General features: G+C 41.7%; 1 pseudogene; it reads right to left on the bottom strand.

The window, feature by feature from the left end:
- Positions 1–412: 412 nt before the first annotated feature.
- Positions 413–13,881, bottom strand: LOC123138631 (uncharacterized; annotated as a pseudogene).
- Positions 13,882–14,811: the final 930 nt, after the last annotated feature.

A 14,811-nucleotide genomic window follows, 5' to 3' on the forward strand; every position in this document is an offset into this window, starting at 1 on the left:
CTACAACTCTGCATACTAGTTCACACATGGTTAGATGATCATTGTGGTGCCCCGCGCTAATAGGAAAAAGGCTACTAGCAGCGCGGGTAAATTGGCTACTAGTATCGCGCTACAGCTAAAAGTTAGTAGTAACATGGATGGCGCCCGCGCTACTACTAAAAAGTTAGTAGTAGCACGGATGCCACGCACACTACTACTATTTGAAACCCGCGCTACTAATAACAAAATAGTAGTAGCGCATCTATTATACCACACGCTACTAGTATCTTAAATACCCCCCCCCCCACGCTACTACTAATAAATTAAGAATTAAAAAAATAAAAATTAGATGCAGTATTCATGGATGAAGATCAGAGACACGTCCAATGAAACATAAATTAAGGTCACAGGACCATCTTAACACTTGCACCATTCATGGATATAACATTGAACATCTCAACTGCAGGAGATCACGTGATTCCATTTAACAGTAAACGCACACAACCGAAGGTGGGTACCTTTCCTAGTGTTCCACCAGCAGCCTAAACATACCACTTCTTTAGATGTATCTACCAAGGCTCGGAGTTCAGACGCTGGTGGACCCGAATCCTCCCTCCCCCAAATGATGGTATTGAGGTCCTCCACCTCGGCAACCTCCAGCGTCGCAATCACCTGGACGATCATCTTTGTGACACGGTTGCCGGGCTTCACGGCGAAGTCCACCTCCGAGTGGCTGAAGAGCACGACGCCCACCGGGCAGCGGTAGTCCGTGTCGATCACCCCTGCGGCCACGTCGGGAAAGTGAAAACTTGTTAGTGCTCGTCAGCGCCCAAATCCAGTAGGGTATTTTCTTACTTTTTAGCACATGCACACGAATCAATAGTAATAGCCATAGGCTGGTCCTTACTTGTTGCACGAGACGTGAAGAAGGGCGGGTCCCCTCTTGTTGCACGAACGAATCAACGGGAAACACCGCCGCGAGCCGTGAAGAAGGTCGGGTCCCCTCCTTCTGTAAATAGCTCAGGTGCCTAAAGTTGTAAGGAATCTTAATACAATGAACTCATAGTAATGCACAATAACTAGAAAAAGAAAAAATAACCATGAATCCTAAATAAAAAGATCATTCTACGAGTCAGGTTGACAATTTCGAGACGGCATAAGCATCCTAGATGAAAGAATAACCAGGATTTCTTATTCATTAGTGTTGATCTCCAAGGGCAGCTAGCAGTGTATGCTGATGCACAATGTACGCGTCGAACCCCCCAAAACCAAAAACATTTCTGAGTGAGCAACAAACCAACAGACTGCTCGACCCTGAAAACAAACATTTTTTTTGTGACATTCCTTCTCCATTACTACAAAAGGCAGAGAAACAAACATTTTTTTGTGATTTCCATTTTCTTTTACTACAAAAGGCAGTAGAATAAACTAGAATTTTTTGGTGTGTTTTTTCCTGCGCTTCGAAAGACATACATAGAGCAAACAAACGGAATCCTCTCAAGATCTTTACTTTCTCTGTGGTGATTTGTGAACACCGCTACCAGCCTACATATATGGAGTAATTCTCAGAAAATGCATAGGTGGAGTATCAATGGTTACTGTTTTAAATGATGAGAAAGATATATGTCTTGTGCGTGCAGATTGGTAATTAATCTTTTTTACAGTTGATTGGCAATTCTTGTTATTCAATCTAATCTAAAAAATGAAAAAGACAAGGAGCATACACACCTTGACTCCCACAGGTGGAGATACACGGCTAGCTTAGCTCAATCAGAATACTATGGTTTCTGCAAAACTATAGTTTTGGAAACTGTGAGGTGTTTGGCTAAACCAACAACAGTAGTTTCATAAACACTTGTATTCCTGAGAAAGATAGGGGCTTCTAGTTTTGCCTTCCAACCTTTTACCTCAAGGGTAATGTCAACAATAATAATTTATGAAAACCTACATCCAAGTGGATATATATATATCCGGATCGCTCCAACACAAAGTGCTTGCCAAAGAAAAAACTGTAAAAAGGGAAGGTGATTGATAACCCACAAGTATAGGGGATCGCAACAGTTTTCGAGGGTAGAGTATTCAACCCAAATTTATTGATTCGATACAAGGGGAGCCAAAGAATATTCTCAAGTATTAGTAGTTGAGTTGTCAATTCAACCACACCTGGATAACTTAATATCTACAACAAAGTATTTAGTAGCAAAGTAGTATGGAAATAACGGTAATAGTGGCAAAAGTAACAGTAGTAATTTTGTAGTAATTGTAACAGTGACAACGGTAAAGTAATTAAGCAAAGATCAATATTTGAAAAGCTCGTAGGCATTGGATCAGTGATGGATAATTATGTCGGATGCGATTCCTCATGCAATAGTTATAACATAGGGTGACATAGAACTAGCTCCAATTCATCAATGTAATGTAGACATGTATTCCGAATATAGTCATACGTGCTTACGGAAAAGAACTTGCATGACGTCTTTTGTCCTACCCTCCCATGGCAGCGGGGTCCTATTGGAAACTATGGGATATTAAGGCCTCCTTTTAATAGAGTACCGGACCAAAGCATTAACACTTAGTGAATACATGAACTCCTCAAACTACGGTCATCACCGGGAGTGGTCCCGGTTATTGTCACTTCGGGGTTACCGGATCATAACACATAGTAGGTGACTATTGACTTGCAAGATAGGATCAAGAACTCACATATATTCATGAAAACATAATAGGTTCAGATCTGAAATCATGGCACTCGGGCCCTAATGACAAGCATTAAACATAGCAAAGTCATAGCAACATCAATCTTAGAACATAATGGATACTAGGGATCAAACCCTAACAAAACTAACTCGATTACATGGTAAATCTCATCCAAACCATCACCGTCCAGCAAGTCTGCGATGGAATTACTCACGCACGACGGTGAGCATCATGAAATTGGTGATGGAGGATGATTGATGATGACGACGACGACGAATACCTCTCTCTGGAGCCCCAAACGAACTCCAGATCAGCCTCCCAAGAGAGATTAGGGCTTGGCGGCGGCTCTGTATCGTAAAATGTGATGAATCCTTCTCTCTGATTTTTTTCTCCCCGAACGTGAATATATAGAGTTGGAGTTAAGGTCAGTGGAGCACCAGGGGGCCCACGAGGCAGGGAGGCATGCCCATGGGAGTAGGGCGTGCCCCCCACCCTCGTGGACAGGGTGTGGGCCCCTTGGCCGTGATTCTTTTGCCACTATTTTTTATTAATAACAAAAATAATTTCCGTGGAGTTTCAGGTCATTCTGAGAACTTTTATTTTTGCACAAAAATAACACCATGTCAATTCTACTGAAAACAACGTTAGTCCGCGTTAGTTCCATCCAAATCATGTAAGTTAGAGTCCAAAACAAGGGAAAAAGTATTTGAAAAAGTAGATACGATGGAGACGTATCGACTCCCCCAAGCTTAAACATTTGCTTATCCTCAAGCAATTCAATTGATAAACTGAAAGTGATAAAGAAAAACTTTTACAAACTATGTTTGCTCTTGTTGTTGCAAATATGTAAAGCCAACATTCAAGTTTTCCGTAAAGATTATGAACTAACCATATTCACAATAACACTTAGGTCTCATGTTTACTCATATCAATGGCATAATCAACTAGCGAGCAATAATAATAAAACTCGGATGACAACACTTTCTCAAAACAATCATAATATGATATAACAAGATGGTATCTCGCTAGCCCTTTCTGAGACCGCAAAACATAAATGCAGAGCATCCCTGAAGATCAAGGACTGACTAGACATTGTATTTCATGGTAAAAGAGATCCAGTCATAGTCATACTCAATATAAATTAATAATAATGCATGCAAATGACAGCGGTGCTTCCAACTAGTGATTTTTAATAAGAGGGTGATGACTCAACATAAAAGTAAATAGATAGGCTCTTCGCAGAGGGAAGCAGGGATTTGTAGAGGTGCCAGAACTCGATTTGAAATAGAGATAAATAATATTTTGGGCCGCATACTTTCATTGTCAACATAACAACCAAGAGATCTCGATATCTTCCATGCTACACACATTATAGGCGGTTCCCAAACAGAATGGTAAAGTTTATACTCCTCCACCACCAACAATCATCAATCCATGGCTTGCCCGAAATAACGGGTGCCTCCAACTAACAACAATCCTGGGGGAGTTTTGTTTACAATTATTTTGATTTGATTTGAGCATGAGACTGGGCATCCCGGTGACCAGCCATTCTCTCATGAGTGAGGAGCGGAGTCCACTCCTCTTGAGAATAACCCGCCTAGCATGGAAGATACAGACAGCCCTAGTTGATACATGAGTTGTTCGAGCATACAAAACAGAATTTCATTTGAAGGTTTGGAGTTTGGCACATATAAAATTACTTGGAATGGCAGGTAGATACCGCATATAGAAAGGTATGGTGGACTCATATGGAATAACTTTGGGGTTTATGGATTTTGGATGCACAAGCAGTATTCCCGCTTAGTACAAGTGAAGGCTAGAAAAAGACTGGGAAGAGACCAACTAGAGAGCGACAATAGTCATGAACATGCATTAAAATTAATCAACACTGAGTGCAAGCATGAGTATGATATAATCTACCATGAACATAAATATCGTGGAGACTATGTTGATTTTGTTTCAACTACATGCGTGAACATGTGCCAAGTCAAGTCACTCGAATCATTCAAAGGAGGATACCACCCTACCATACCACATCACAACCATTTTAATAGCATGTTGGCATGCAAGGTAAACCATTATATACTCCTAGCTAATTAAGCATGACATAAGCAACTATAATCTCTAATTGTCATTGCAAATATGTTTATTCATAATAGGCTGAATCAGGGACGATGAACTAATCATATTTACAAAAACAAGAGAGGTTGAGTTCATACCAGCTTCTCTCATCTCAATCAGTCCATCATATATCGTAATTATTGCCTTTCACTTGCACGATCGAACAGCGTGGATAATAATAATAGTGCACGTGCATTGGACTAAGCTGAAATCTGCAGGCATTCAATTCAAGGGAGAAGACAAGGTAATAAAGACTCTTTGTTAGATCAACAATAATGTATATGAGAGCCACTCAACATTTTCAGCGTGGTCTTCTCCTCTCGACCCTCAAAGAAAATAAAATAAATAAAACTATTTACACGGGAAAGCTCCCAACAAGCAAAATAAGAACGAGAAATCTTTTTGGATTTTCTTTTAGTTACTACTACTACAGGCATGGGAAGTAAACTAGCTAAAAAGGTACAACTAATTACAGTTGATTGACATGGTTGATTTCTTGACTAAAGGATATGAAACCATGCATGCATGTATTCATTAGAAGTAGAACATGTCTTGCGTTCTAAGTTTCCTATGTTGTTTCTGACAAATATTCCACTTGCTTCATCTGCACATATACATGCCAAAATGTGAATGTTATCTTCCAGCAAAAGAGATAGGAGAAACTAGAAGGAACAATATAAATATGCACACGCTAGCAACTTCAAATTTTATATTTGAGATTATGGCCATTTCTAATACTTCTCTTATGATGTACTCCGGCTTGACGCATAATATATCGTAATATAGGTTCAAACTTAGGAATTTTTATTTATATCTTATAAAGTCCTATAGCTTATTCTTATAGTATATGTTGTATAAAAATAAGTTAAGCTTGATGAGAAGTTTTCCATTTTTTAGATTTTTTTATGTATACGCAGAATATGATGCATGTGTCACTAAGTCGGCAAAAACACACCAATGTCATATTTTTGATCAAAAGAAAACTGTACATGTATGTCTATTACTTTTTCTTTGTTGTATTTCATACGAATATTGTAACCCCGCTTCTAAATTTTGTCTTTTGTTCCCATGATTTAAATAGTCACAAAAACTAAATCTAACCCCGCTTCTAAATTTGAGAGAATCCTGACTTTATTCTTAATGTGTAAATGTTCATACTAACATCGGATTACAAAATAATTTCCATTACTAGCTTACACAAAAATATTAATGTGTCGAACTAAAAAGAATGATGCAGTTTCTGTTAACATACAACAAAGAAAATGTTTGGTTATGAAGCTTTAGAATGCGCTTTCACTCCTTTGTTAAATCAAACTCAAAAGAGACATTCAGGAGTGGCACACATGTCATGCTATATTAGTGCCACCGGGATATAGACAATATATTTACCAAACACACAAATTGAATCGCACAATTTAAAGGAGGGAAAGATAGTACTTAATGATAAAACCAACTTATTTGTAAATTGTCCCATTAGAAATTGATTGAGAAATAGATCCTTTCTTTTGTTTAGCCTAAAATAGATCCTTTATATCACACACGAAACAATATGAATTGTTGCATGCTATCATTTGTAGTTATTCATTATAAAATAAGTTTACATTTGCATTTCAAACAAATATCGCATGTAACAAATGCTAAGATGTTCAACCCACATACACCTATTTAAAATAGGCTAGCCCGTGCAAACGCACGGGTTGATGACTAGTTATAAGTAATCATGTGAATTTGGTATTCGTTCGATATTTTGATGAGATGTATGTTGTCTCTCCTCTAGTGATGTTATGTGAACGTCGACTATATGACACTTCACCATGATTTGGGCCTAGGGGAAGGCATTGGGAAGTAATAAGTTGATGATGGGTTGCTAGAGTGACAGAAGCTTAAACCCTAGTTTATCACTAGTAGAAAAGGGGCCAATGGTCCAGGCCGGTCCAGCCCATTAGTCCCGGTTCAAACCAGAACCGGGACCAATGGGGGCATTGGACCCGGTTCGTGAGCCCCGGGGGCCGGCCGGGCCACGTGGGCCACTTGTCCCGGTTCGTCTGGACCTTTTGGTCCCGGTTGGAGGGACGAACCGGGACGAATGGTCCTCGCTCCTGGCCCACCACCATTGGTCCCGGTTGGTGGCATGAACCGGGACCAAAGGCTGCCCTTTAGTCCCGGTTCATGCCACCAACCGGGACTAAAGGGTTGGTCCTCGTTGCGGTCACAGTTTAGTCCCACCTCGCCAACCGAAGGGGAATCAGACCGGTTTATAAGCCCCTCCCTCTCTTCCTTGTTGAGCTCCTCTCAAAATGAAAATAGATGCCCTTATACAGGGAATTTAACCTAAATTCATACCGAATTTCTCTGAAGTTAGTAGAAATTTATTATGAATTTAGGTTAAATTTTCTCTATAAGCGCATCTATGCTCATTTCTAAGTAGTTTTTTATATAGTTTTTTTTCTTTTCTGCTATATTTATTTTTTTTCTTTTTATTTCTGAGTTGTAATGAGTCATTAAAAATAAGCATCTATGCTCATTTTTTAGTAAAGTTAATCACAACTATTTTTTCTTCTATTTATTTTTGAATTGTAATAAGTCATTAAAAATGAGCATCTATGCTCATTTTTTTAGTAAAGTTAATCACAACTATTTTTGCTTCTATTTATTTCTGAGTAGTTTTTTATATAGTTTTTTTCTTTTCTGCTATATTTATTTTTTTCTTTTTATTTCTGAGTTGTAATAAGTCATTAAAAATAAGCATCTATGCTCATTTTTTAGTAAAGTTAATCACAACTATTTTTTCTTCTATTTATTTTTGAATTGTAATAAGTCATTAAAAATAAGCATCTATGCTCATTTTTTTAGTAAAGTTAATCACAACTATTTTTGCTTCTATTTATTTTTTAGTAGTTTTTTATATAGTTTTTTCCTTTTCTGCTATATTTTTTTATTATTATTTCTGAGTTGTAATAAGTCATTGAAAATAAGCATCTATGCTCATTTTTTAGTAAAGTTAATCACAACTATTTTTTCTTCTATTTATTTCTGAATTGTAATAAGTCATTAAAAATAAGCATTTATGCTCATTTTTTTAGTAAAGTTAATCACAACTATTTTTGCTTCTATTTATTTCTGAGTAGTTTTTTATATAGTTTTTTTTTCTTTTCTGCTATATTTATTTTTTTTCTTTTTATTTCTGAGTTGTAATAAGTCATTAAAAATAAAAAAGAGACGCAATGCTCGTTAATTTGCTTCAAGCCTTTCAGAATAGTGTCAACTGCACTGCACATAGCTCTATGCAGTCTACCCTATTCCTCAAGGCTTGAAGCTAACCAACGTGCAGGTGAGCATTGAGTCTCTTCTTCATCGTCTCTGCACTCAGGGCTTATAAACAACTGCGAGTGCCTCTCGCTTGGTGAGGTGGGACTAAAAAAACAGCTGCAGAAAAAATCAACTAAAAAACAGCTGCAGAAAATAAAAATTTAGACGGGTCCATTGGTCCCGGTTTGTGGCAACAACCGATACCAATGCCCCTCTTTGGTACCAGTTGGTGGCACCAACCGGGACCAATGCCCCTCTTTTGTCCCGATTCGAGTCACCAACCGGGACCAAAGGTCTTCGTTTCCCGCCCTTTGGGCTGCCGAAAAGAGGCCTTTGGTCCCGGTTGGTGGCTCAAACCGGGACAAAAGAGGGGCATTGGTCCCGGTTTGTGGCACCAACCGGGACCAAAGCCTTTGTTATATAAGTAGCACTGCGCCCGCCGTGACTTCGATCTCTCCCGACGCCGCGCGCCGTCCCCTGCCGCCATCTCGCCGTCGCTGCCCCACCCCGACGTCGTCGCCGCCCCGCCCCGACGCCGTCGCTGCCCGCCCTGCTGCCCCGACGCCGTACGTCGCCGCCCCGCCCCGCTGCCGTCGCCGCCCGCCCTGCCGCCCCGATGCCGTACGTCGCCGCCCCGTCCCGCTGCCCTCGCCGCCCCGACGCCGTACGTCGCTGCCCCGCCCCGACATCGCCGCCCGCCCTGCCGCCTCGCCGTCGCCGGCCGTGAGCAACTTTCTTTTATTTTTGTTAGATTTTTTTTAGATTTTTTTGTATAGTTCATAGTTTTTTTGTTAGATTAGATTTGTAGTAATTTAGATATGTAGTTCATATTGTGTAATTAATTTGTTCATATTATGTTAGATTTTTTCTGTTAGTAGATTTTTTTGTTAGATTAGATGTGTAGATCTTTTTGTTAGATTAGATGTGGTGTAATTTAGATATGTAGTTCATATTGTGTAATTTAGATTGTTTAATTAATATGTAGTTCATATTTTTAATAAGTACTTCATATATATATAGTTGAACTAGCTAGTTGATTTTAGTAAGTACTTCATTAGTAGTTGAACTAGATAGTGTGTAATTTATTGTGTAATTTATTTTACTATATATAGAAGTACTTCATATATATATTGTGTAATTCATTAGTAGTTGTTCATATAATAAGTACTTCATATATATATTGTGTAATTTATTTTACTATATATAGAAGTAGTTTGTTTTTAGTAAGTAGTACTTTATTTATTTATAGTAGGTGCTTAATTAGTAGTTGAACTAGATAGTTGATTTAATTAATAAAACTACTTTATTTAACTATATATAGAAGTAGTTCCCGCATCGACGTCGGTGATGCCTATCCCGCATCCTCGTTGTCGTCGACTCGGCGGTGGAGGCTTGCTTGATCAGGGCCATGTTCGGGACTGGGCTCCGCCGGGCTGGTATTTGGAGGTGCTACCTTCCGGGGGACGTAGGTTGGTGAGGAGGCAGCCCGTTGTTGACCCAATCCTTGTTTGGTGGCGGTCGCGTGGGCCAGCGACGGTGCCGAGGCTTCCGGACACCGCGGAGGTGGTACGTCACCGTGTCAGCGAGGAGGACGAGCACGTTCGTCGCTACATGGTTGCATTGGAGGGCAGGTTCGACAATACCTGGCAGGTTCTTCGGGGATCTCACTGGAGCAATGATCCTGTGATGGTTCCTTATCTTTGGGTGACCACCGCCCGCGTCGATCCCCGTCGGGCGCTACTGTTCTAGTTGTATTAGTGATGCTATATTAGTGATAATATTCGACGATGTACGAACACCAAGAGATGATGTACTTTTGCTTATAATTATTGAATGCATGCTAATTTGAATACTACTTTATTTTATGATTTGGTTTTGCTTATTTTATGATTTGGTTTTGCTTATTGAATGCTCATATTGGATAAGTTCTCCTTCATTCCCGTGTGCTAGACAATTTGGTGTAATAATGCACTCGGGAATGAAAGGATGAGCTACGTACATCATCGATAGTCAAGCCGTGATTAATAATCTAGTTTAATATTTGAATTATGAACATAGGCCGGAAATGTCGTACTCGGACGACGAAAACCGCCCGGGGGAGTGTGACTGGTGCCACGATGACCGAGGTATCTGCAACAGGTTCATTGAGCTGGACGAAGATCGTGGCTTCAGCATTAAGCTCGAGGAGACCTTCGATGTTCATACGGTACGCAACCGACGATATTTATTCATGACTTCAACTATTTAATTTAATTATGTCAATTCGACTATTTTAATCATGACAATATTTTTCATCTTTTCCAATTTGACTAGCTTATCCCATGCTTTGCAAGACGCTATGTCTTGGAGAGGATGGGTTTTGAAGACCATGAAAGTTTCGAAACCAAAAAAATTATCCTAAGTACCCATCATGGTGTGGATTTTCAAGTAAAGCTGTACAATGCTCAGAGTGTAACCCATTTTGGTTGCAAAAATTGGGAAGCACTTTGTGGATACACCTCCAATTCTTCCTCCATGTGAGCTTAACATAGTTATTAAGTAATTTATATTATTTATTTCAAAATAGTTGACAACTTATCTCCATTGACAGCTTATTGTCATTCTTCAAAGAATGTGTGGAAAATGGTAGACAGAACCTACTACACCGAAGGCTCCGAATTAACTTATCAGGAGAAAAATCATCTGGTAGCATTTTGTACTGATCTTGAGAATTACAATATCTACAATCAAACTCCTCAACATTATGGTCAATACGTGCCACTAGTGCACGTGTTGAACTATGGTAACTACCATGGAGGTACCCTGGTAAGATTATTTTTTACTATTACAACATCCGTGCATCATTGCTAACTACGAAGTTATTACTATATTTTTCAACAGATAATCCCGAATGATTGTGTGCCTCATCTGATGTATACGCATGGTAGCCTTCATGTTTTGAACATACAACCAGGTCGTCCTACGAATCTCAACTGTCCATACCGGGTTTCTCAAAGAAGTGGAGACATAACAATCAAAGAATGGAAAAAATGTATGGAAAGTCGTAAGAAGCTTCTTGGAAGCAAAAAGCAGCGAAGGGCAAGAATTGGAGACAGGATGATCACCATTCTTCATAATGGAGAGTCAGGGTCTATATTGTTTTATGCTATTTTACCTTAAGGGTGTTTAGGTCCTACCTGATACTGATGATCATGTGCTAAGAACAATTACGTAGGGTTGGGTTCGATGACTATGAGGATGATGATCGTATGACTTATTATTAATAACGAGTAGAAGTTGTATGATGATGCATGATTAGTAGGACTTGTTATTATATATGATGATGTATGATGCGAGCATGCATGAGCATGTTATATCAGCGGGTGAAATGAACCTAGCAGCAGCGTTGATAAACCAAGGACGAAGATATAAGAGAGGACACTTCTCTCTATTAGCTAGCTAATAACAACCTAAAAATAACCCCCAAAACCCCTAAAGCAACCACTTTTGTAAAAAAACATGGACTTGACCGGGACCAAAGGCCCCCCTGACTGGGCTTGACGGACCGGCCACGTGGAGGCACATCTGTCCCAGTTCATGTTTGAACCGGGACTAATGGGTGGGGGTATTTGTAACGACCCATTAGTCCCGGTTCATGAATCGGGACTAAAGGCCCTTACGAACCGGGACTAATTGGTGTTTTTCTACTAGTGTATGCGTTGCTTCGTAAGGGGCTGATTTGGATCCATATATTTCATGCTATGGTTAGGTTTACCTTAATTCTTCTTTCGTAGTTGCGGATGCTTGCGAGAGGGGTTAATCATAAATGGGAGGCTTGTCTAAGGAAGGGCAGCACCCAAGTACCGATCCACCCACATATCAAATAATCAAAGTAACGAACGTGAATCATATGAGCATGATGAAAACTAGCTTGACAGTAATTCCCATGTATCCTCGGGAGCGCTTTGCTTTATATAAGAGTCCGTCCAGTGTCGGGGATATACCCCGCGGTATGACCCAGCTGGATATATGACCCGGCCGGACTTGATGTTTCCTTGGTAACCACCAGAGGATTGGCGACTCACGTGTCCGGCGGCTCACTTGTGTGACGACTCACGAGCCTGAAGACTCATGGGTGACCCGGCGGGTGCTTCAGACGGATGACAAGGCCCAAGGCCCAGCGGTGCCGGCTCATATAAAGGTGGGCCGGCTTAAGAGGAAAGGGATGACGAATATTTCCTTTAAGAGGAAGCAAGATCCGGACTTGTAATCAACTTGTAAGAGAAGATAGACTAGTCCTAGTCCTACTAGGACTCCACACGTAACCCATCCCTCTAACTTATATAAGGAGGGGCGGGGCTCCCCAAAGGGGGAGAAGGAACAAGAAACAAGATCTAGGGCTAGACACAAGGAGGAGAGCCGGCTTACGGCGACTCCCTCATGATCATAATGAGACCTAGCCACAAACAGCATGTAGGGTTATTACCGGATGATGTTTCCCGGGGCCCGAAGCTGTCTAAATCCTCGTCTTGTGTGTTGCGTCTCTCGATTCTGCTCAACCCCTTCAAGCTACCACATAGATGCGTTGGCCTCGTGACTAAGTCCTTACATTAGGACATCTGCCGTAACAATTCCACGACAGTTGGCGCCCACCGTGGGGCCTGCACACGATGGTGTTGAGTTCTTGAAGGGATCTTCCTCAGGGATCGAGAAGCTCGCGACAGACCGGTTGAAGAAGAACCGGCACAAAAATATGTATATCAACTTCAAGTTCCTCTGTCCAAATCGGAAAAAGTTTCAATGACAGCGTACACGGCAAACAAGGGTTGATCTATGCGCTATGGCCGTTACTTGAATCCGTCTGCGCAAGGTGACAAGCAGTCGGAAAAGCAGATAGGAGATTGAGTTCAAGAGAAATCTAGGGTTGTGTTTTGTGTGGCCGCGGCAAGCACCGTGGTGTGTCGACGAGTCCATGGTGGTGGCGGTTTCGGCGATCTTGTCAATCACAGGTTGCACCGAGACTGACAGGAAATCTACGTTATAGTCATGGTGTCCAATCCATCGAGTTGCGTTCGCTGCTCCACGCCTTCACACATAGTCTGCTGATGTATCAAGTTCCGAGGCAAGCAGTGTATTTGTACAGGTTTAAAAAAAAATCAAGAAAAAAAGCAGAGGATTGCGGAGCACCCGAGGACTGTGCGTGCGCGTGGACTGAAGGAGTACTAACAACAAGTTTATCATTACATCAAGAGAAAAGGAAGGAGTGCCTCGCGTTCGGATCAGCTACTACTCCCTCCGTTCCTAAATATTTGTCTTTCTAGACATTTCAAATGACTACTACATACGGATGTATGTAGACATATTTTAAAGTGTAGATTCACTCATTTTGCTCCGTATGTAGTCACTTATTGAAATGACTAGAAAGACAAATATTTAGAAACGGAGAGAGTATATCCGAATTCTACTCAATGTTGGTACAAGTCCAAAAAGACAAAAACAAGTTGGATAGCAGCCTAATTATGTGATGGTGCATGCTGCCAAAGCAACCCCGTATATTGAAGGAAGACGTACCTCTAGCAATAGTACTTGCATGGTTTCCAAAGCACAGCGGGAGACCAAAAGTACTGCTTGGCTAAAAAGTGAATCAAAGAAACAGTGGATTGACATGAGTACCAATTGATGTTTTCCAGGCCGGCTTGCCCTCGCAGTATTCTGAGCCGCCGCTCGCCCTTCGCGCCGGCTCACCTCGCAGGCTCTCCTCTGCTGCGGCCGTGACCTTGCACGGCTGGTGCCCATCGCCGGCCGCGCTTACTGAGTCGCCGTGATCCGTTTTGAGCCGGGTTCGTCTCTGAGCGCTGCGGTCTACCTGTCTTAAGACGCCGATGGCTCGCCGCGGCTGTTCGGGGCTGCTGATGCGTCTGCTGCAGGCCGGCTCTGCTTCACCACTACGCTGAGCTATTGCCGGTTTCACTCTGTCACAAGTCGCCAGGGTGACCTCATCTCCGACTCACTTCGCTGCCGCCGGCGGTTCACCGTCCTCTGTGCAAAAGGAAAAAGTTGTGGCCCAAGCATAGTGCGCCACTATGAGACGGATCAGTACTATCAATCCACTACTAGCTAATTCAACCATGGAGTACTAGCGCTTTCTGCCATTACTCCACATGAAGCATCAGTCAAATGGAAGATGGTGCATATACGCACAATTTCTGGATGGCATTAGACTCGCCAGCACGCCAAGTCGCCGACTGCCTCTGCCACAGAACGCCATTGTTTGCCTGCTTCCAAACCGCTAGCCGCTTTTGCTGCTGAGGCCGCGGCCTCACCTTGTGCCTTGGTTGAGTCGCCAAGTATGGCTTCGAGCCATCGCCGAGGCATCCCTTGCAGGCCGTGCCCTCACCGCCATGCTAAGTCACCTCCGCAGACCGCCTCAAACCGCCCCCGCAGTACACATCTTTGCCATCGCGCCGGTGTGGTCAACGGCTGCGCCCTGCGCCGACCGACCTTGAGCCGCTATTGCAAGCCGCCGCGGCCGTAACAATCAGGTTCTATTTTTCTATAACTCTTTTTTGGTATAATTAAATATCGTCAAAAGATTTTTTTTCGAGGTATGTTATTGTATACACAGGTCAATTACCTCGTGATTAAAGTATGATCCGGTCCCTACGCGCTGTCATTGGAGGTCGCGTTTATATCCGCACTATATCAAATGGCTTAATAGATGTGTGC

This window comes from Triticum aestivum, chromosome 6B (assembly GCF_018294505.1).
Source record: "Triticum aestivum cultivar Chinese Spring chromosome 6B, IWGSC CS RefSeq v2.1, whole genome shotgun sequence".
NCBI classification, from domain to species: domain Eukaryota; kingdom Viridiplantae; phylum Streptophyta; class Magnoliopsida; order Poales; family Poaceae; genus Triticum; species Triticum aestivum.